The sequence below is a fragment of the Balaenoptera acutorostrata genome, chromosome 1 (assembly GCF_949987535.1).
Source record: "Balaenoptera acutorostrata chromosome 1, mBalAcu1.1, whole genome shotgun sequence".
Lineage (NCBI taxonomy): Eukaryota > Metazoa > Chordata > Mammalia > Artiodactyla > Balaenopteridae > Balaenoptera > Balaenoptera acutorostrata.
Genome location: NC_080064.1, coordinates 146,498,770 through 146,521,246, shown reverse-complemented (window position 1 = coordinate 146,521,246; position 22,477 = coordinate 146,498,770). Strand labels below are relative to the sequence as shown.

At 49.8% G+C, this 22,477-nt stretch overlaps 1 protein-coding gene and 1 pseudogene across 2 annotated transcripts in view; both read left to right on the top strand.

The window, feature by feature from the left end:
- Positions 1-22,477, top strand: part of EDEM3 (ER degradation enhancing alpha-mannosidase like protein 3) — a 422,356-nt gene that overhangs the window by 124,761 nt on the left and 275,118 nt on the right. The window lies entirely within an intron of this gene.
- Positions 20,494-22,124, top strand: LOC130705039 (serine/threonine-protein kinase PLK1-like; annotated as a pseudogene).

Here is a 22,477-nt window from a genome sequence, read left to right as displayed (position 1 = left end):
CCAGCTCCCAGCTCCCCAGCTCCCAGCTCCCCAGCTCCCCAGACCCCCAGCTCCCCAGCTCCCCAGCTCCCCAGCTCCCCAGCTCCCCAGCTCCCCAGTCCCCAGCTCCCAGCTCCCCAGCTCCCCAGTCCCCAGCTCCCCAGTCCCCAGCTCCCAGCTCCCCAGCTCCCCAGTCCCCAGCTCCCCAGTCCCCAGCTCCCAGCTCCCCAGCTCCCCTTCTCCCCAGCTCCCAGCTCCCCAGCTCCCCAGCCCCCCATCTCCCCAGCTCCCCAGCTCCCCAGCTCCCCAGCTCCCCAGCCCCCCAGCTCCCCCATCCCCAGCTCCCAGCTCCCCAGCTCCCCAGCCCCCCAGCTCCCCAGCCCCCCAGCCCCCCAGCCCCCCAGCCCCCCAGCTCCCCAGCCCCCCAGCCCCCCAGCTCCCCAGCTCCCCAGCTCCCCAGCTCCCCAGCTCCCCAGTCCCCAGCCCCCAGTTCCCCAGCTCCCCCATCCCCAGCTCCCACCTCCCCAGCTCCCCAGCCCCCAGCTCCCCAGCTCCCCAGCTCCCCAGCCCCGCAGCTCTCCAGCTCCCCAGCCCCCAGCTCCCCAGCTCCCCAGCTCCCCAGTCCCCAGCTCCCCAGTCCCCAGCCCCAAGCTCCCCAGCTCCCAGCTCCCCAGCTCCCCAGCCCCCCAGCTCCCCAGCTCCCCATTCCCCAGCTCCCAGCTCCCCAGCTCCCCAGTCCCCAGCTCCCCAGCCCCCAGCTCCCCAGCTCCCCAGCTCCCCAGTCCCCAGCTCCCCAGCTCCCCAGTCCCCAGCTCCCCGGTCCCCAGCTCCCCGGTCCCCAGCTCCCCGGTCCCCAGCTCCCGAGCTCCCCAGCTCCCAGCTCCCCAGCTCCCCAGCTCCCCAGCTCCCCAGCCCCCCAGCTCTCCAGCTCCCCAGCCCCCAGCTCCCCAGCTCCCCAGCTCCCCAGCTCCCCAGCCCCCCAGCCCCCCAGCTCCCCAGCTCCCCAGCCCCCCAGCTCCCCAGCTCCCCAGTCCCCAGCTCCCAGCTCCCCAGCTCCCCAGTCCCCAGCTCCCCAGTCCCCAGCTCCCAGCTCCCCAGCTCCCCAGTCCCCAGCTCCCCAGTCCCCAGCTCCCAGCTCCCCAGCTCCCCAGCTCCCCTTCTCCCCAGCTCCCAGCTCCCTAGCTCCCCAGTCCCCAGCTCCCCGGTCCCCAGCTCCCAGCTCCCCAGCTCCCCAGCTCCCCAGCTCCCAGCTCCCCACCTCCCAGCTCCCCAGCCCCCCAGCTCCCCGGTCCCCAGCTCCCAGCTCCCCAGCTCCCCAGCCCCCCAGCTCCCCAGACCCCCAGCTCCCCAGCTCCCCAGCTCCCCAGCTCCGCAGCTCCCCAGTCCCCAGCTCCCAGCTCCCCAGCTCCCCAGTCCCCAGCTCCCCAGTCCCCAGCTCCCAGGTCCCCAGCTCCCCAGTCCCCAGCTCCCCAGTCCCCAGCTCCCAGCTCCCCAGCTCCCCAGCTCCCCTTCTCCCCAGCTCCCAGCTCCCCAGCTCCCCAGCCCCCCATCTCCCCAGCTCCCCAGCTCCCCAGCTCCCCAGCTCCCCAGCCCCCCAGCTCCCCCATCCCCAGCTCCCAGCTCCCCAGCTCCCCAGCCCCCCAGCTCCCCAGCGCCCCAGCCCCCCAGCTCCCCAGCTCCCCAGCTCCCCAGCTCCCCAGCTCCCCAGTCCCCAGCCCCCAGTTCCCCAGCTCCCCAGCTCCCCAGCCCCCAGTCCCCAGCTCCCCAGCTCCCCAGTCCACAGCTCCCCAGTCCCCAGCTCCCCAGCTCCCCAGCTCTCCAGCTCCCCAGGCCCCCAGCTCCCAGATCCCCAGCCCCCAGCTCCCCAGCCCCCCAGCCCCCAGCTCCTCAGCTCCCAGCCCCCAGCTCCCCAGCCCCCAGCTCCCCAGCTCCCCAGCCCCCCAGCCCCCAGCTCCTCAGCTCCCAGCCCCCAGCTCCCCAGCCCCCCAGCTCTCCAGCTCCCCAGCCCCAAGCTCCCCAGCTCCCCAGCCCCCCAGCTCTCCAGCTCCCCAGCCCCAAGCTCCCCAGCTCCCCAGCTCCCCAGCCCCCCAGCTCCCCAGCTCCCCAGCCCCAAGCTCCCCAGCCCCTGGCTCCCCAGCTCGCCAGCTCCCCAGCCCCCCAGCTCTCCAGCTCCCCAGCCCCAAGCTCCCCAGCCCCCGGCTCCCCAGCTCCCCAGCTCCCCAGCCCTCCAGCTCTCCAGCTCCCCAGCCCCCAGCTCCCCAGCCCCCCAGCTCCCCAGCTCCCCAGCCCCAAGCTCCCCAGCCCCCAGCTCCCTAGCTCCCCAGCCCCCCAGCTCCCCAGCTCCCCAGTCCCCAGCTCCCCAGCTCCCCAGCTCTCCAGCTCCCCAGCCCCAAGCTCCCCAGCTCCCCAGCTCCCCAGCCCCCCAGCTCCCCAGCTCCCCAGCCCCAAGCTCCCCAGCCCCCAGCTCCCCAGCTCCCCAGCTCCCCAGCCCCCCAGCTCTCCAGCTCCCCAGCCCCCAGCTCCCCAGCTCCCCAGCTCCCCAGCCCCCCAGCTCCCCAGCTCCCCAGGCCCAAGCTCCCCAGCCCCCAGCTCCCCAGCTCCCCAGCCCCCCAGCTCCCCAGCTCCCCAGCCCCCCAGCTCCCCAGCTCCCCAGCCCCCCAGCTCCCCAGCTCCCCAGCCCCCAGCTCCCCAGCTCCCCAGCTCCCCAGCCCCCCAGCTCCCCAGCTCCCCAGCCCCCAGCTCCCCAGCTCCCCAGCTCCCCAGCTCCCCAGCCCCCAGCTCCCCAGCTCCCCAGTCCCCAGCTCCCCAGCTCCCCAGTCCCCAGCTCCCCAGACCCCAGCTCCCCAGCTCCCCAGCCCCCAGTCCCCAGCTCCCCAGCCCCCAGCTCCCCAGCTCCCCAGTCCCCAGCTCCCCAGGTCCCCAGTCCCCAGCTCCCCAGCTCCCCAGTCCCCAGCTCCCCAGCCCCCAATCCCCAGCTCCCCAGCTCCCCAGCCCCCAGTCCCCAACTCCCCAGTCCCCAGCTCCCCAGCTCCCCAGTCCCCAGCTCCCCAGCTCCCCAGTCCCCAGCTCCCCAGCTCCCCAGCTCCCCAGCTCCCCAGCTTCCCAGCTCCCCAGGTTCCCAGCCCCCAGCCCCCCGCCCCAGGTCCCCGGCAAACACCTTACCTCACATAGACAAAAATAGGGCCTGGTGATGGTTGGGGTTGCTATGCTGGAAGCAAGGCAAAGTTCCCTGACCTGGATGAAAAAAAACAAAACCCTCACAGAGAAGAGGAGTCCTGCTGGAGAAAAGAAGTTTTGCAGAGTGGAGACTGTGGACTTTGTAGCCAGATATATCCATGTTCCAACCTCAGTGCTGCGACAGCCTGTAGCTAACCTAGCTAACCATCGTGCTAAGGGCTTTGAACAATATGTCATTTAATTCTCACAACAACCCTTTAAGGGAAATTATCTTTTAATCTTTATTTTATGAGAAACGGAAGCTTAGTTCAACATCTTGCCCATGGAGACATACCCGAGAGTACCAGTGCCGGGCCTAGAACTTGACGCTGCCTGGTGGAAGGCCATGCTCTTGACCATTAGGCCTCCCATACAAAGATGCTTTCTGTGGCGACATGATATTTGAGACAACACCTGTCCTCGTGGAGAATGAGTTTCTTAGTTTCATCATTTCTAACATGGGATTAACCATATTCATCTTTCAGGGTTTTTGTGAAAATTAGAGATAATATAAAAAGGCACATGGGAGAGTTCCTTGAGGTTAAGGCCTAGAGAGAGTCCCCGATACCTCCCTGGGCAGAGAACTACAGAGCCCATGCTCATTGGTGCTATTTCTTTTAAATTAAGTCTCTTGCAAAAACATTACCTTAAATCAGAATGGAAAGATTTTCAAGTCAGAAGAGAACAATTGTCTCAATTCATTTCATTTTTATATTGTCCAAATTAAAATCATACGTATTATATTTTTCTCATTAAAATTGTGATACATGTTGATGCATTAATTATGGAAAATACAGAAACTGTAAAAAAGAAAATAAGAAAAATCTTTACTTCCCACTGTTCAGAGATGACTACTGTTAAGACATTTTTTCTTTTTTCTTTATTTCTGGTATTTCGTTTATATATATATATATATATATATATATATATATATATATATATATATATATTTTTTTTTTTTTTTTTTTACAGAATTGGTATCATATTGCATGCTACTGTACTATATCCCACATTTAAAATGCAATGTATCATGAACACTATCATGACACCAAATAATTCTTAAAATATATGAGAATGAATAGTTGCTTTCCAATTTTCTTTACAAAGTGGCTCATTACTTTTGTAATGGAAAAACATTATGTTTAAAAGAACTCATTTGTTAAAAAATATATTTCTGTGAGGGGTGTGCTGCTTTACCTAACAGGTGTAGTGTCCTATGTTCACTTCTCACTCAGGCCAAGTGGAGGGTGATATTCTCCCAGCAGTAACCATGACATACGAAGTGGAGCTAGGGATAGTTGATTTTGTGAGGATTAAATGAGATCAGGTACACAATGTCCCCAGGAGAGTGTGGGCCATGGTGAGTGCTCAGTAATGATAGAATTGTGTCAGTCAATGACAATGCAAGGAGAACAAGGTGAGCATTCACTGGGGTGCCCTGGAGAATTGGAGGGCAGCCCTGCCAGTGATGTGCTGGAGCCAGCCCTTATATGCTCTCAAAAGCTAATTGTTAAATACTCAGGAAATTTTCAGGCTGGTGGTAAAGGTTATAAAACCACTGGTTGCTCGAAATCTGTCACGAGGGGAGTATTTACACCACAGAAACTGGAAATCAGCAAAAGCTACAAATCAGGGTTATTTGTTTGTTTCTTTCCCTATGTATGTATTTTAGCAGCACACCACTGGTAGGGACAACACAAAGACAAGCTTTGCTGCTTCTCAAAGTGGTGGAGCCCTGAAGAAAATGCTTCTGAGGGCTCGTGTAGCATTAGTCGATTTTGCAAAAATGGAAAGGGATTAACATGAGCTGAGATCCTGGTCTGATTTCTCTTGCTTTAACTGGAAGGAGGAATAGGGAAGCATAAGCAATGGGGAACCAAAAGGGCAAAGCAGAAGAGTTTTGTTTATGCTCCTAAAACAGAAATAACTGGATTAGAGGATTAAAGTGCAGGAGATGGGGACAGTTGTCAACCAGAGTGACAAGGACCTATTAGTGTAAGTGAATAAGAAGCTCACAGCTGGAGAGAAATCCTTGCCCAAGGAGAAGGCTGTGGGAAGGAGATGAAGAATGGATGCACACAGCAAGCTCTCTTCCAACATGTCACAAGGATCAGAGGTGTAGGGTCTGTGTGCTGGAAGGATTCACAGATCACTGGCTCACCTCTAACCTCCTAGGAGGAGACAGGGGCTGGGAATTGAGTTAATCACCAATTGCCAATGATTTAATCAATTGTGCATAAGTAATACAACCTCCATAAAAATCCTAAACAATGGGATCCAGGGGAATTCCCTGGCGGTCCAGTGGTTAAGCCTTGGCTTTCACTGCTGGGGCCCGGGTTCAATCCGTGGTCGGGGAACTAAGATCCCACAAGCCGTGCGACACGGCCAAAGAAAATGGGGTTCAGAGAGCTTCTGGGTTGCAGAAGCATCCATATGCCAGGAGGGTGATACACCCCAAACTCTGTAGGGTCAGAAGAAGCTCCTGTGTTCTGGACCCTTCCAGACCTTGCCCTATGTATCTCTTCATCTGGATGTTCATTTGTATCCTTTGTAATAGCCTTGTAATAAACTGGTAATAGTAAGTAAACTGTTCCGCTGAGTTCTGAGAGCCATTTATTACCGGCAAATTTTTCAAACCTGAGGAGGAAGGGGTCATGGGAACCCGTGATTTGTAGCCAAGTCAGATAGAAGTGCGGGTAACCTGGGGACCTACTAGTTGTGACTAGCATTTGAAGCAGGGGTATGGGGGGGAGTCTGGTGGGACTGAGCCCTTGACCTCTGGGGTCTGCACTCACTCCAGGAAGTTAGTGTCAGAATTGAATTAAATTGGAGGATACCTTGTTGGTCTCCACAGAGAACTGGAGCATTGCTTGGTGTGGAAAACCCACACATTTGGCATCAGAAATGTTATGTGTAGAAACAGATCCTCAAGCATGAATGCTGTTTTTATCATTTGTGTGTATGTATATATATGTATTATATATATGTATATAATATAATACAATAAAGCTAGTTTCATTTGGGAAGGGAAATCCCAACAAAAGCTCACACTGAGTGCTTACTGTGCAAGAAAAATTCTGAAAGAAAAGTCAGAAGGTGCTGAGAAGTAATGGCTCTTATCCCGTAAATAACTACGTGAATTTGAGCAAATCATTTCATGTCTCTGGGCTCCAATTCCTCACATAAAATGGAGTTTTCTGCAAATGATCTCTGAGGTTCCTTTCTGTTCCAGAATTCGATGTATTGTTAGCTGTGAGAAAGTCAGTATGAGGTACAGAGGGGGGACATAGGCTGTAGAATCAGACAGCACTGGGTTCAATACCAAGGCTGTTGTTACCGCACATCTTTGGGCTAAAGAGTTAAACTCTCAAAAACTGAGGTTCCTCGTTTGAAAAATGGGAAAATAAAAATTATATTATAAAATCATAAGAATTGACTGGAAAATAAACATAAAGGACTAAGCATACATACCAGCATTCTTTTTTGAATCTAATGCGAATTAAGAGACAAGTTACTTTAATAAGCAAATTAAAATAATGGACTCCATATTATTTTCAAAGCTCTGCTTTGTCATCTTAAGGTGAAACAGTTTAAAAATAGGATATGAAATTCAGTGGGGGAAAATCAGCAAGTGATGAAACAGCAGAATATCCTTGCATTTTTTTTCAGAGAATTCATCTCTAAACAGTTTACCAGTGGAACTTATCTATTTTGGAGAGATTTGTCCAAGTTCACAAAAACAGGCACTGCTGAATGAAACCTTCCTGGGTTTCAGCAATATTGAGAGGTTACATTTTCTCCCCTGTGCTAATGCATCACATTTTTCATAAAATTGAAAGGAAAAAAAGTTATGAGCAGAATTTCATCAACCAGAACATTTTAGAAATGCAGAACCTGGGCTTTTGATTTTACACCATAAATCAAATAAAATGCAGGAAACCATTTTTTCCCAATCCTGATGCCATCATTTTGTACCTGCAGGGCCACATCTTGCCCTGGGAGGAGAGCTATTTCATTTCTTAACAATTGTAACGTTTTCTCTGAGGAATTCCAGTTGCTGCTGAGAACCAGCCCGTCTGAGAATATCCTTCAATGTTAAGTCAGTGATTCAATCAGAATCTGAAATAGTCTCACAGAAAAAAATCAGTTAGAAAGTTGCATCATGCAGACTCAATACTGGACCTTCAACTTCATTGTATCATTAAAGAAACAATTCTTTAAAAAACTAAACACATTGCACAAATAGGTTTGAATTGGCCAAGAGTCATGTTTTGAGTAAAGACCAAGAAGGAAAATAAACAAACAAGGTGGAAGAATTTGGGATGTGATTTTTTTTTTTCATGGCATAAATTTATACGATTTATTATGTGCAGAAGACAGGAAAGTGTTGTCTGGGCCAGGATGACTCTCACCAGGTACCAGCACGAGGTGTGAAAAAGCAACATTCCTTCTACCCGGGAAGAGAGCTGTTCTGAAAGCAGCAGGACACTTTTTTCCCGCTGAAGAACTGTGTCTTAGGACTGTCTGTATTGAATTTGCTGTAGTGGAATTTGGTTCTCTGCAATGAATTTCTTCTCTATCAGTGTCTTCTTTGTCTTGTACTCTGTTTTTAATTTGACCACCAGCATTTGGCATTGAATGAAAAGCCCCAAACTCACTCAACTGGAGGGTCACTGCATAGAAGAACAAATCACTGTTTGTTTTTAATTTCTTTCCTTTCCTGGCACAGATACTAAATTGAAATGATGTTGAAAGTATTGATCTGAAAAAGAAAAAGAAAGAATTCAAGGGATTTGCTCCATTTAAAAAAATATGTGTCTTTACTCCGAAGTATTAAGAGCAGTCAGGGCTGTCGGAAACCAGTTTCCAGCAGGTGACTAGGTGATAAGAAATTGTTCAGGTTCAACTTCTAGTTCTGTTTCGTTCTTAATTTATAATAGTAATAGCTGATATATATCTGCCATGTCCAGTTTATAAATTGCTTTAGCATACATTAGTTACCTAATGTGATCCTCAAAGCAGCATAATGGTACAGATACCATCATTATCCCCATTTCACAGATAAGAAGACTGAGGTTCTGAGAGACTGACTTTATCCAGGTTTTTCAGTTAATGAGAGGCAGTGCTTGAAATCAAGCTTAAGTGTTCTGACTTCAAATTCCTTGTTCCTACTGTTGCCTTTTAAAGACCTAAAACTATGGGATACTTGAGCTGAAAGGGAACTTAGAGATCTGCTGGGCCAGCCTTTGCCTGGTTCTACAGGATGTTAACACATGTCCACAAAACAAAATTTGGGAAATGCCAAATTAAAGGATGTTAAGTGGATTTCTTGACCACAGAATGTCCCAGAGCCTTTATTTTGCAATGGATCTTGATGCCTTTTCTGATCTTATTTGGCGATGAATTTATTTTGGGGTCCATCTACCTAAGAACCACATTGTGTCAGGGGTCTGGAAGGAGCTGTCCTCTCTTCTTTTTTACAGAAATAAATCCTCATTTGTTCTGGACTTTCTCAGAGTACGCTATATTGTCACTCATATGCCACCTCAAGTCGACTTGGAAGAAAGTAGAAGAATTGAGCTTTTAATTGTTATGCAACAGATTTACCGCTGGAAACGGGAAGTAGTAACAAAGTGGCAGATTTCTGCCCTCCTGATTCTTTTCACAAACAATTATTAGTTGTGCACCAGATTCCAGGGACTGGGGGGTGGGGGATCTGCATGGAAAGATGAAGAGGACAGTTCCTGCCCTTAATGTATTCCCTCACCTTCTAGAACAAGGTGTAAACAAAACTAGCAAATAATGCCAAACATCTGATGAAAGCTGGCACGGGATGGGAGCCAGAGAGAGCGGCATCTGGTCCTGGAGGAGACGGACGGAGGGGGTGATCTGCGCTCAAGTCCCTGCTCGTCCTCCTGGCAGGAGAAAGGCCACATCAGCCCCTTCACCTGCCCCAGGCGAGGAGGGTGGTGGCTGGGTACCCAACCGGCAGAAGGTGTAGGTGCTCTCTGGGATCCATCCCAGCCCCAGGGCACCGGCGTCTGAGCTCCACAGCTTTCCTGACAGAAAGAAAAAAATAGATTGAAAACGTCTCAGCTCCACATGTCCTATTTTTAATTGATTTGCACACAGGCTCTTCAATCACGGTATTAATATTTAATTGTCCTGTCAGGTCAGATCCTTCCCCATCAGACAGTTAAAGATGGTTTTGGACAGACGAGGAAATGAGGGGGTGGAATGGCATGAAATGAGGAAAGTGAGGCATTTGCTCAGAGGGGATCGGATCTGAGGACCAAGGAGGGTCCTGAGAAGAGGTACACCTTGCTCACTTTCTCTCTGTCACTGTTCCTCCATTGCACACATCTGTAACCACCGCAGCACTTGTCCAGAAGGCCATTGGGAGCCATATAAGAGCTTAGACAACACCAAGGCCTGAGGAGAAAGTAGGGGGTTTCTTCAATGAGAAGCCAAGAGGCTGGTGCCTGGGGAAGGGTCCAGAGGATGAAGCGTTCATATGCCATGTTTTCTAAGTTTGTGAGGAGAGATTGGTGTTTTGACTCTGGGCTCCACCTCAGGCCGGGTGGAACCGGCTTGAACGCACATTTCTTTGAGAAACGGTGTCCCTCTGGGCTGTACACCATCACAGCAGCCGAGAAAAATGGCCCGGGAACTATTTTAGGTGAACGCGCTCTCAGAGGCGGTGAATAAACGTCTCAAATGTGACTCGTTCCAAGAGGCTATTAATAGGCAGGAGATGAGAGGGATGGGAGAACTGGATTTCATTCAGTTTCGGACTCTCGCTTTATTTATACCTCCTTTTTCAACACAGAAACGAGGAGGGAGAGCTTGTCTTGCCTCGTTTCCAGGGGATCAGGGAGAAAGCGGCCACCTCCCCCTCTTCTCCCGAGTCAAAGAGGGAAAAGCAGCGCACTCACCGCGGGTCCCAGCACAGTCCTTTCTGACCGTCGCCCGTGGCTTTGCTGAACACAAGCCTACCAAGTCCAGAGAGTCACAGAAAATCAAGATGAGGCGATGCCTCTATTCCTATTCATATTTGCTTCGACATCGCCGTTGCCTCTCTGTGCATCTTCTGGGTTTGAAGCAGCGGTTCTCATGGGGAAAGAACTGCTGGAAGGGGACCTTTGGAAATGCCCGAGTGTATTTGGCTATCTTAATTAACAGCGGCCTGGGATGATCTTACCATTTAGTGGGAAAGGGCAGAGATGCTGGACAGGCTGAAACGCTCTGGCTGGTGTCCCCAGCCAAGAACTGCCCCTGCCCTGCATGACGACTTGGGGCCCCTCTGTGTATTCTCAGCGGAGGATGTGTTTGGAATGGTCTGAGAGTAAACCTGAACTCCATTTCACTCATCCACATAAAGAGTATTTGTTTCATGTTTTAACGGCTGTGGAAAATCAAGGAAAGACAGACTTTTGTTTTGTTTGGGGCTTTACCAAGAGTTGTTCATCTTTCGGAAGAATCAGATCCCTGATGGCAATGACACTTGTGGTATTTGTTACCAAAACCACATGCCTGTGCCGGTCTGCGTCTGCAGCTGTCAGATTTCCGCACGGGAGGATCTGACTACTTCCTGCTGGCTCCTGACGCAGTCGCACCAAACCTTTACATATTGAAACACATCTGATGTTATCCTAAGCGACTTTGGTTTTATTTTGCCTTTACATTCCATTAGGGCATTATACTGATTTTTAGAATCGTATGTAGGTGGATAATATTAATTTAATTTAAGGAACATAAAGGGGATATTATAGAATATTTGTTGTGGGGGAGGCATTGGGTCTGATCCAGGTCCTAAAACAGGGGTGAGATAACTGGTTTAGATTTTAAAACAGGACAAACTCCTGAGAGAAGAGCCAGGCAAATGGATCATCAGCCACAGGACTCTCTGAATCATGTTCTGCTCTGAGGCTCAAATGCTTCTGCAAATGTGCCTGCGAGAATCAGGCAGTTCACGGGGAAGAGTAAAGGGGCAGAAAAGCAAGAGTTCAAGGGCGATGGTAGGGGCACCAGCTCTCAGCCTCACTGGGCACTGTGGGGTCTGCGCCTGGCTGGGGCTCATGGCCTGCTGACTGTAGCCCTGCAAGATTGCAGGCATAGCATTGCTAGATTTTCCATGCTTGCAGTGGAACCTGAAAGTCGGTGTGCTGGCAATTGTATTAGGTGTGGTAAGCCTCCAACGAAGAGAGCCAACAATACAACGGCTTAAGGACCAGGATATTGATTTCTTTTGAAGGTCTTGATCAAGGCAGGGCCACAGCCACATGTGGATGTCAGCCAGGAGAAGAGGGATGAGGGCGTGGAGGAGAGCATGAGCATCATTAAGGTCCAGACCCGGAAGCGGTGCACCTCCGTTCCACTTTTACATGCCCTCTGATTGGTGAGGAAATGCCATCTTTAGCTGGGCAACCATCGCCTGGCTGTAGCACTGACTGTCTCTGCCAGAGTACTTACTCCAAGCACTGAAACCAGTCCTCTGCAGACCATGGAGCTGAACTTGGCTCAAAGACTGCCTGTCCTGCTCTGCTGGAATTCACCATTTAGTTGTAGATTTAAGTTCCACACCAGGAGAAACCATTTAGACTAGAGGAAGAAGGAGGAAGGCAGGGGGGCCAACGTGTTTAAGTTGGTGGCAGGGTGGCATGCTCAGAGCAGACACTCTTAGTGGGGACAGCTTGGAGGATGGAAGGACACAGAACGCAGGTAAGGGAGGTTTTATTCAGGTTATCTGTCTTACCTCCACCTTGCCTGACAAAGCCCTCCTAGGCCAGCCTAGATGCTCCTATTCTGTGTGCCTGGCAGAGCACCAAATGTACTTATTGTTTTCCTTACCTATTTTTGTCTTCCCATCTAGACTGCAATTATATTTTGCTCACTTTTATATCCCCAGGGTCTTGCAGAGTAATTAGTATAGTAGGTGCTCAACAAATCCTTGATGAACGACTGACAAAATTCTATGAACAGTAGAAAACTAATGCATGCTTCTGAGTCAGTGCAAGGCACCATCACGGTGTTTCGTTAAGACTAATCTGGTTATCACGTTCAGAAGGCCAGAGTCAGCAGGACAAAGAGAGACTGGGTTTCTTGGCGAAGTACTCTGTGACTGAGGGTAGAGATGTCCTGTGGGAAGGAATGGGCTTCAAAAGGCTGATGGGTTGGGGGCGTCTGCATGAGGAGTGGAGAATTCGAAACTCTGCTTCTGGATGTTTCCGTCCAAGTCTAGTCTAGTGATAACAGAGTTAGCTGCAGTACCAGTCACCAAGGCAAGGCCTGACTGGAGAAGACAGAGGTGAGCAGCAAACCCTTGAGGGTTCTATGTCCTATGAAATTGAATTAAAATAGAAACTCTAGGAGAGGCTTCCTGGATGAGGGACCATTTATGATGGGCTTTGAGACGTGAGGAAAATGAAGGTTCTGAAAAAGCATGTCAGCTTCATTAATTTGCCAAGAATCTAGTGAGTCCAATAAATATTTTTATGAAAGAAAAAAAAAATTATGAAATGGACAGTTAGCTATGGTTTGTACTAGTCTCTTCAGAAGAATGAATGGGAGGACAATTGGGGGTTCTTCTCAAGTTGGAAAGTTTCTGTTGCTCTATCAGGTTGTGGCCACTCAAGCCCATTGAAGAAAGCTGTGATCTTTGAGGAATAAGGTTCTGCTGGATGTGAGGGGGAGGTTCTGGGAGAAGTCAGGTCACCCCTTCCCTGAGCCAGTGATCTAGGAAACACCAAACAGGTGGCAGCCCCTGTGGTCCAGGATCGGCCCGGATGCTGACCTTGCCAGTCACCCCAGCCAGCCAGCGGAAGCTTCCACAGCCCCAGGGGCTGGCAGGCGGCCCCAGCATCCGCTGTCACATCCTCAGGGTTGTGAAAGAAAGCCACAGGTCTTCCATTGTGTGCAGGGCAGTGGGACTGTATGTGGGGAGCCTCAGACAGAACTGAGACACACCTCGGGGTGGGGGCAGTCTCCACAATTAAACAAAGGCTTGGCTGTTGGAAGATCCCTCGGGGAGTGAGACTTTGGATTATTAGGCTTGGGTTAAGGAAAGGGCTTTCTCTGCAAACACAGCAGATGCCTGGAAGTGACGCTGCCCACTCAAGATGTTCGTGGGAGGCAAGGCTGAAAGGCCCAGCATGGCAGGTGGTCAGGGTCGCGGCGCTACTAAGCAGGTCTTGGGAGCCGAGGGTGAGGAAGGGTCGGGCTTGGTTTTAAGCCTTGGAGAAGGAGGCTCTGAATGTGGCTGGAGGTGAAGGTGAGACAGAGGAGGATCATGTTGAAGGAGAACTAGAGAGGAAATCAGAAGGCTTGGGTTTTAATTTCAAGTTTTACCATCTAGCGCTTGACTGGAAGTCATTTTCCTTCTTTGTGCCCTCTTTTCTACACCTGTCCTGCTCTGGCCCAGGTTTGGTGGGGGTGGGAGTAGGGCAGATGGATAGGCTTGGAAGAGGCACAGAGTCCCACACCACTGTGAAGGGCTGATGCATCAGCGATTTCGATTTCCTTGCACTTCGTAAGCACATGATGGATACTCAGTAAATATAACACAGCCACTGTTTCAGGCTCAGAGACCTCCCCTCCTGGAATACTATTCTCTACCAAGGTCAAGGGGGCTCCAGATAATCTAAGGGAGCAATGATTTCCCTTCCTGCAGCTTCCAGGATAGATTAGAAATAATAAAATGTTTGGGCCTAAGAATTAAAAATCAGGATGGATCTAAAGTACTTCACCCCCAAATATCTCTTTCTTTCAAAGATGATGATCCGAATAATTGAGATTCTGAAAGAGACTGAAAAATGCTCTTTGGGAAGATTAGATTTCTTTGCAGAATAACAGATTAAGTTTTTTGTTTTAAATGACTGACAACAACAAAGTTAAAATATCCAAAACTACCTCATGAATCAATCAACCAAGGAAACAGACATTTCCATTATTCAGATGTTAGCAAGACTCTAAGTGTAAATATCTCAGAAGTACTAGAAGGTCATATTCGCAACGGACTTTTAAAGGTGAATTTAGCCCAACGTACACACTTTACGGGTGAAGAAACTGAGACCCAGAAAAGAGGTTACAGTAAGAAATGAAAAACGCATATGCAAAGTTTACCTTCTCCTACGCTGAATGAGGATATGATGTCAGCGTGTCCACCCACACATGACACCTGGCTGCCGGGGACACCTGCAAGGCTGCCGTGGGGTGACGTGTGGTTTGATTTTCCTCAGCATCTCTTCCTTTGGGAGAACGCTTCTCTTATTTTCCTGGATCTGTCAGTCAAGGTGCTCTTCATCATGGGAGGACACTTGACCCGGGTTGGTCACTAGTCACAGGGACTGGTCTGGAGTGGGCATGTGATCCAAGCAGAACTCATCAAAGGCTTTTCCTGGGATTTTTATGTGGATGGATCCAAAGAAACATGCTTCCTTGACTGCAAAGAGGAAGCTATTTATAGTAGGAGAAAATGAGGCTATTCTTGAAGGAAGAAAACCCTAGATAGACAGACTGTAGATAAATGATGATAGATATAGATAGATAGATAGATAGATAGATACACATACACACAGAAACATAGAAAGAACCCGCTTCTGCACTTGCTACTTCTTTTGCTTGAGCTAGTTTGAATTCAGTTTCTGTCACTTGCAAACAAAAAAAGTTGTGATCAATATAATAGAAACACAATGGCCCTGTGACTTTTTAATGATCTAAAGCTGATAAGTTGGTGGTAGAAGGGAAAGAAATGTAAATAGAATCCCTCTCCTCACCTGGAATGTGTTCCCTGGGACTTGGCACTAGGAGGAGACTGTGGGCCTTTACTGTTTATTGCACCCCCCTTTTGTCTATTTCAAAACATTGACAATATGTTGAAATATACAAACATTTTGAAAAGTTACAATGTCCAGCAGCCAAATGCAACTGTTGATTTGGCTACAAGGCAGTCGTGATGTACAGGCTTTATTGAATTCTGCTGCTCACTTTATGTATTATTCAGAAACACACAAAAAATGGCCATCTGAATCGTGGTAACGGCTGTACAACACTCCCCTGTGTCATATGGCAGTTTATTAAACTGTTCCCCAAATGTTCAACATTTTAAAAAAAGAACACCTAGGTGGTCTTCTGCTACTCTTTTGCAGAATTTTAGTTAAATTTATTTTCAGGTCAAATGTTGGATTACTTCCAACAAGCTGCTGTTCCGTGAAAACTGCACATTTGCACTTGCCTTTGTAAATGTTATCCTTTCTGCCCTTGGAATCTCCTGCCCCTTTCTTTTGATGTCCTTTGTTTTGGTTAACTCTTATTCATCCTTTAAAGCCCTGCTCTGACACTCCCTCATTGATTTGTTCTTTTATCAAGAATTTACTGAACTAAGTGCTGTGCTGGGAGCTGGGGATATGGCAAGGAACATGACGTTCATTCATTCAACCAACAGGTATTTCTTGAAGGTCTGCTATGTGGCAGTTGCAGTGTTAGGTGCAGGAAATCCAGTGGTGAGTAAGACAAGGTCCCTGCCCTTGTGGAGCTTAGATTCTATCGGGAGATAAAAAAATAGAATTCATGAAGGAGTGGGATGTGTTCTCCTGTCATTTATCTCCATCCTTCTCAGTAGCTATTTCTTACCTGTGTTTCCTACTAGACTGTGAGGAGAGAGGCTGTGTCCTTCACCCCATCTCTCCACAGTGGCGCAGGGCCCAAGGACACCACAAGTGCCACACGATGCCCAGCCTGAGCCCACCAGCGCTTCCTTATTCACAGAGGCTGTTGCCCAACGAGGCGGGGAGGAGGGGCTACCTGTGGGAGGAGGGCAGTGCTTCCCCAAGGCCTGGCAGAATCCTCTCCAGCAGTAGGTGGAAAGAGGAATTTAATGAGGTTTAAAAGGAGACAATAAAGAAGATCCAAAGACATGGCCATCTGGGCTTCAGCAGTTTATGAGAAGGGAAGCCCAGCCCCAGACAACAGCTGGTTAAACTTGGAAGAGAAGCCACATGACTTTAATCCCCCGTGGAAGCTGTTGGTGGGGTCCACGGGCAAGGCTGTGACTGTCACTGCTTTCTAATGACTCCGCCGTGGGCTCCCTGCAGCTTGGGGAGAGGGAGGTCAGAAGACCAGGCAGGAGGGTGCAGGGCAGATGCAGGAGGTTCTGGGTGGTCAGTTGCTGAGTGCTGAGATGGGGCCAAGGCTCCTGTGGCTGGTGACCCGTGGTGTCCTTTGCTCCAGAGCTAAAGGGACTGTGGCGTTCATCTGGTCCTACCTCTTTATTTAGAAGAGAACACTGAGACCCACAGAGTTTAGGCAGCCTGACAAAGGCCAAAGAGCTAGGAGGAGGCCAAGCCAGGAGTTAGCCCCAAGTTCTCCTGCCTCTGCAGCAAGCTGAGCCCCCTCAGGTAGGACGTGGGAACTGTGACAATTCCTCCACCACACGCAGACAGTTTTCAAGATTGGTATCCGGCCCTCTTTGCTTTTTCTCCGCCTCCTTCCTTCCCTCCCAAGGCGAGTGCCACACCCGTGTGCCCCAGGCACTGGGAGAGGTGCTGAGGGTGGAGATGTCAGGTCTGGTTGCAGCCCGAGGGGCTCCCGGGCTCTGGGGGAGGAACACTTACCCCTAGGTAACGAAGCCTCCGTGTGGTCAGGCAGGATGCACGTGAGATCTAAGCGCACAGGGGTCCCCCGGCTGATCCGGGGGCATCAGGGACCACATCCTGGAGGAGGGGACACTTGTGCCCAGGGGTGAAGAATGAGAGGGAGACAGGCGTGCGACAGGCTTTAAACAGGAAAGGGAGATCCTAGGAATTTCATTTCGGATAAGACGCTGGTGACGGTGTGATGGGGGGATTTAAAGGGGCAGAGATAGTCAGGGGCGAGCTGACGGAAGGCAGTGATCTAAGGAGGAGGGGCCGAGGGCCTGGAGTTGTGCACGGCAGGCAGGCAGGCAGGAAAAGAGTCAAGAACTATTTAGAAGGTAACATCAGCACGCCTGTCGATTGGTGGGGAGGCGACAAGGAGGCAATGGAGGAGCAGGCTGAGCCCCCAGGGTCACCTTGTCGTCGTGGTCTGACGTCGCTTCCTCCAGGCTCCTGGCTGCTCACTGGATATCTCTGTGCGGATAAGCACTGGCCTCTCAAACCCAAAAGCACTACTTGATTCTTCACAGAATTGTCTCCTCTGCTTCATTTTCTGGTTCCACTCAGTGGTTCCCTTCCTTGGCCAAGCTGATGGTTTCTCTCAGGCCAGCTCAGCTCACCTGAATTTTTTGTGAGGCCGAATTTAAAAGGCACACATTCCACATATCAATTTTGGGGAACACAATTCAGCCCATAACAAGAACCAAATAAAATCACACGCAAAATGCCTAGCATGATGTCTGCCTGGCACACGGTAACATCCTACAAATTTGAGTTCCCCCCTCTTTCCTGCTAGTAGGATACTAAACGTTTAAAACATCCATTTTAGATGGAGCAAGTATCAACTCTGGCTCCTGTGGGTATAAATTGTTACTAAATAGGGATAAGGGGGATCCAAATTAATGAGCTTCTATTAATCAAAACTGGTTTGGGAATTTCATTTTTTAAAAATTAGATTTATTGAGGTATAATTCTATATCATAAAATTCACCCTTTCAAAGTGTTCAATATATGTTCAAGGAGTTCTTACAAAGGTATATAGTCGTGTAACCACCATTACAATCAATATACAGAATATTTTGCTATTTTGCTATTGCTATTACAATAGCATATATGCTATAACATTTTGCTATTGCTCCAAAAAGTACGCTCATGTCCCTTTGCCATTTCCCTCCTCTCCGAGCCCTTTGTAACCACTGATCTTTCTGTCTCTACAATTTTGACTTTTCCATTATGCCATATAAATGGTCATTTGATATGTGGTCATTTGTGATTGACTTCTTTCACTTAGCATAATACTTTTGAGATTCATCCATACAGCTACATGTATCAGTTTCAGTAGTTGTCCGTTTATCACCTTTTTTTTTTACCAATTTATACCAAAGATACCACAATTTGTTAAACCATTCGTCAATTGATGGGCATTTGAATGGTTTCTACTTTTCGGTGATTATGAATAGAGCTTCTATGAACATTAAGAGTACACGTCTTTTTGTGGACGTATGCTTTCCTTTCTCTTGGATAAGTACCTTAGAATGGGATTGCTGGGTGCTGTGATACGGGGATGCTTAACTTTTTAAAAAACTGCAAACTGGGTACCATTTTGCACCCCCATGGGCTGAGTGTTTTACACATATTTTATCACAGTCTGTGCCTTGTCTTTCCATTTTTCTTAACACTATCTTTTGAAAAGCAGGAGTTTAAAATTTTGATGAAATCTAATTTATCAATTTTTATTTTTATGATGTATGATTTGTGTTTGTGCATAGCTAAAAATCTTTATTTAGTTCAAGGTCACAAGGTTTTATCTTCTATTTTTCTTCCAGAAGCTTTATAATTTTAGTTCTTGCATTACTACTATGATCCGTTTCAAGTCAATTTTTGTATGTGGTTTGAAGTAAGGGTCAAGGTTAGTTTTAGGCATATGAATGTCCAATCATATACCAACACAATGCATTAAAAAGGCATCAAATTACCCCCATCAAACTACCTTGACACCTTTGTCTAAAATCAGTTGACACTACACATGTGGGCCCACATCTGGACTCTTATATTGTTCCATTAATCTATCTTTCTATACTTGTATGCCTATGCTATGTGTGTGTGTGTCCAAATCCATATTGTCTTTATTTTTGTAGCTTAAAAATCGTCTTCAAATCAGGTAGTGTTAGTTTTCCAATTTCATTCTTCTTTTTCAAAATTGTTTCTGCTATTCTAGATCCTCCGCATTTCTATATAAACTTCAGAATCAGTTTGTGAATTTTTACACAAAAGCCTATCAGGGGTTTGATTGGGATTACTTGTATCTATAAAGGAATTCATTTTGATAAATTAGATGAACACCATCCCTAATTTGGTCAAGCTTTGAAGCAAGCTTTGGTATTTTAGAAAACTGTTCAGTTTTTAATTAGGTTGAGTGTTTATTTCGAAGCCTGTGATTCTCACCTTCTCTTCTGAGTCTAGGATGCAATGGAAAGAAGCATCACTCTGGTGACAGAAACACCCGGGATATGTGTTTTGTCCTTGAGAGGAAAGGCAGTTTCCTCTTTCAGGGGAACTCTGTCTACGTCTGTGATAGGTAAAATCTCACAACTCAAACCCAAGAGAAGCTGTTTCAGGCATTCCCAAATAACCACCCTTCCCTCCTTTGTCAAGAGCAAAGTTCATCGGATTTAGGAAAAGTGGTCTCATTCACAGCCCAAGCACACCACAGGCCCCAGGAGAGCGTGTTCTGGGAAGGGATTGAGGGATTCCAGGGCAGAGGCTTTCTGGAAGCATTGCCACCACTAGCAGGGGGTCTTCCAGATGAAGTATCCAGAGTAGGGGCCATGATTGCCACCCAGCCAGTTCCCCAGGGACTACCCTTAGAAAACCAGCCTGTCAGCAGCAGAATTGTTGCCTGTTCTTTATACTGTGAATTGTTAGCAGTTTCTAAATAGACCATTCATTTTTCCTTTTAGCACAGAAGGGTCTCACAACTCCAAATACCACCAGGGGCCTGAATGTTTCAAGTCAAAACATTCCCCAAACCACAGCCCTCGGGTGAGAGGCCGAGCTAGCCAAGGGTTGGAGGAAAAACAACCACCTACCAGCCTGGAAACCACTGTGTACACAGGAGGCTGCTCGCCTTGCTCACAGAGGCTGGGAGACTGAGCATTTTCACTAGTGAGACTTAATCTGATAAAGCCACCTTCCCTACACTTCCCCTCTGCCCGAGGAAATAAACCCAGTCCTGGGGCTGGAGGCTTCGCGTGGGGCGGGGCCGCCCAGGGTACCTGGAGGACCTGAGCCACTCCTGCCCCGCTTCTTCCTCCACGGTGTGATAAAAAAAGAGAGAGAGAGAGAGAGAGAGAAAAGAGAGGCTTTTGCAACAGGCCCGGTGCAGCATTTGATTCGGGGAGCAGCGGAGCGGTGTCAAACCTCTGCCAGGACCCTGCTGCGTCTGCCCAGCAACTCCAGGAACACGAGCGCGGCGGCGCTGCAGAGACGCTGGCGCGGGCACCAGCCCACCGGGGAAAGCCGGGATCTCTGGAGTTGTGGCTCCCAGGGCCCCCGACCGCCATCCAGCAGGCAAAAGAGATCCCGGAGGTCCTAGTGGAGCCGCGCGGTCGGCGGTGCTGCCTGCCGGGCCGCTTCCTGCGGGAGGGGCGGCTTCGCCAAGTGCCTTGAGATCTCTGACAGGATGAGGACGCCAAGAGGAGGCGCTTGGCCGCAAGATCCTGCCTGAGTCGCGGCTGCTCAGGCCGCACCGGAAGGAGAAGATGTCCTTGGAGATGTCTGTTCATTGCCCTCTCGCCCACCAGCACGGAGTCGTAGGTGCACGTGGACACGAACTTCATGTTGGTGGTGCTGGGGCGCTGCTGCCGCCGAAGATCTCCCCTGGAGCCGCACCGGCGGAGGAAGGCGACGACCCAGCCCGAGGTCCGCCGCTACCTGCAGCACGTGGTCCTCGGCTGCCGGTACCTGCACCCAAACCAGGTTATTCACCGGGACCTCAGGCTGGGCAAACTCTTCCTGAATGACGATCTGGAGGTGAAAATAGGGGATCTGGCCCGGCAACCAAAGGTGAATATGATGGGGAACAGAAGAAGAAAACCCTGTCTAAATACGTAGCTCTTGAGGCTCTGAGCAAGAAAGGGCACCGTTTCCTGGTGGACGGGGGGCCTATTGGGTGCATCATGTTGATATATACCTTGTCGGTGGGTAGATCACCTTTTGAGATCTCTTGCCTAAAACTGACCGACTTCTGGATCAAGAAGAAGGAATGCAGGATCCCCAAGCACATCAACCCCGTGGCCACCTCCCTCTTCCAGAAGATGCCGCAGACAGGTCCCACTGCTCACCTGATCATTCATGAGCAGCTCAAGACGAGTCCTTTACTTCTGGCTACATCCCAGCCCATCTCCCATTACCTGCCCCACCATTCCATCAAGGTATTCAATCGCTCCCAGAAGCCTGGATCCCAGCAACAGGAAGACTCTCATAGTCCTAAATAAAGGCCTAGAGAACTCTATGCCCAAGACTCCCTGGGGAAAAGAGGGACCAGTGGTCCAGGAGACCAGAGAGTGCCACCTTGGTGACATGTTATAGCGGCTGCATAGCGTGAATGCCTCCAGGCCCTCTGAGACGGGCTGGTGAGGCAAGAGGAGGCTGAGGATCCCTCCGGCACCCCCATCTTCTGAGTCAGCAAGTGGGGGACGATTGGGACAAGTGCAGCCTCGGGCATCAGCCGTGTAGCAAAGTGTCGGGGGTGTTCTCCGATGGTTGGACTCACCTCATCCTCTGGTGCCTTGGTGACAGTCTGTGGTTCATAGAGCACGGTGGTGCAGAGTTCTCCCTCGCCGTGAGTTCCCATCCCAACTCCTCCGTGAAGATCACTCTCCAAGTACTTCCAAAACTACATGAGTGAACACTTGCTGAAGGTGGGTACCCACGGGAAGGTGATGAACTAGTCCAACAACCCTACCTGCCTACCTGATTCTGCAAGCACAGCACCATCATCCTGCATCCTGCGACGTCTTCCAGGACCACAGCAAACTCATCCTGTGCCCAGCATGGTAGCTGTGACCTACATCGACTAGAAGCCGGATTTCCACAAGTACTGCCTGAATCTCCTGGAGAAGCACAGCCGCCCCAAGAGTCTGGCAAGTCAGCTCTTCTATGCCCGCCCATGGTGGACAAGCTGCTGAGCTTTCGCTCAGCCAACAACCGCCTCAGGATCTCCTCATAGTCCCTCCCCTAGGACTACTGCCCCTCCTCACCCCCACCGGCCCCTTGGGCCCCTATGGGTTAGCTCCCGCCGTGCTGGGTTTTCTGTGATATGTCCCCTCACTCGGACCGGGTGGCTGGAAAAAGAGCTATGTCTTCCTTGTAGGTGGGAGTTGCTATTAAGTTATTTTTGTACATGTTGGGGTGTCTGTTCTACAGCCTCTTCACCTTCCCTCTCAACCCCACCGTATGAATTGTACAGAATACTGCTATCGAATTTGGGACTGTCTTTTTCTTGGCTTTATACACATTAAACACATGTGAATCTTTTTAAAAAGGTGTGGGGAGTGCTGATTGGCTGCTAGTTGTCACGTGCACTCAGTGGCCACCTGGCTCAGCCAGTCAGCAGCAAGAATTGAGTACTCTGGAGGTGCTGTGCAGAG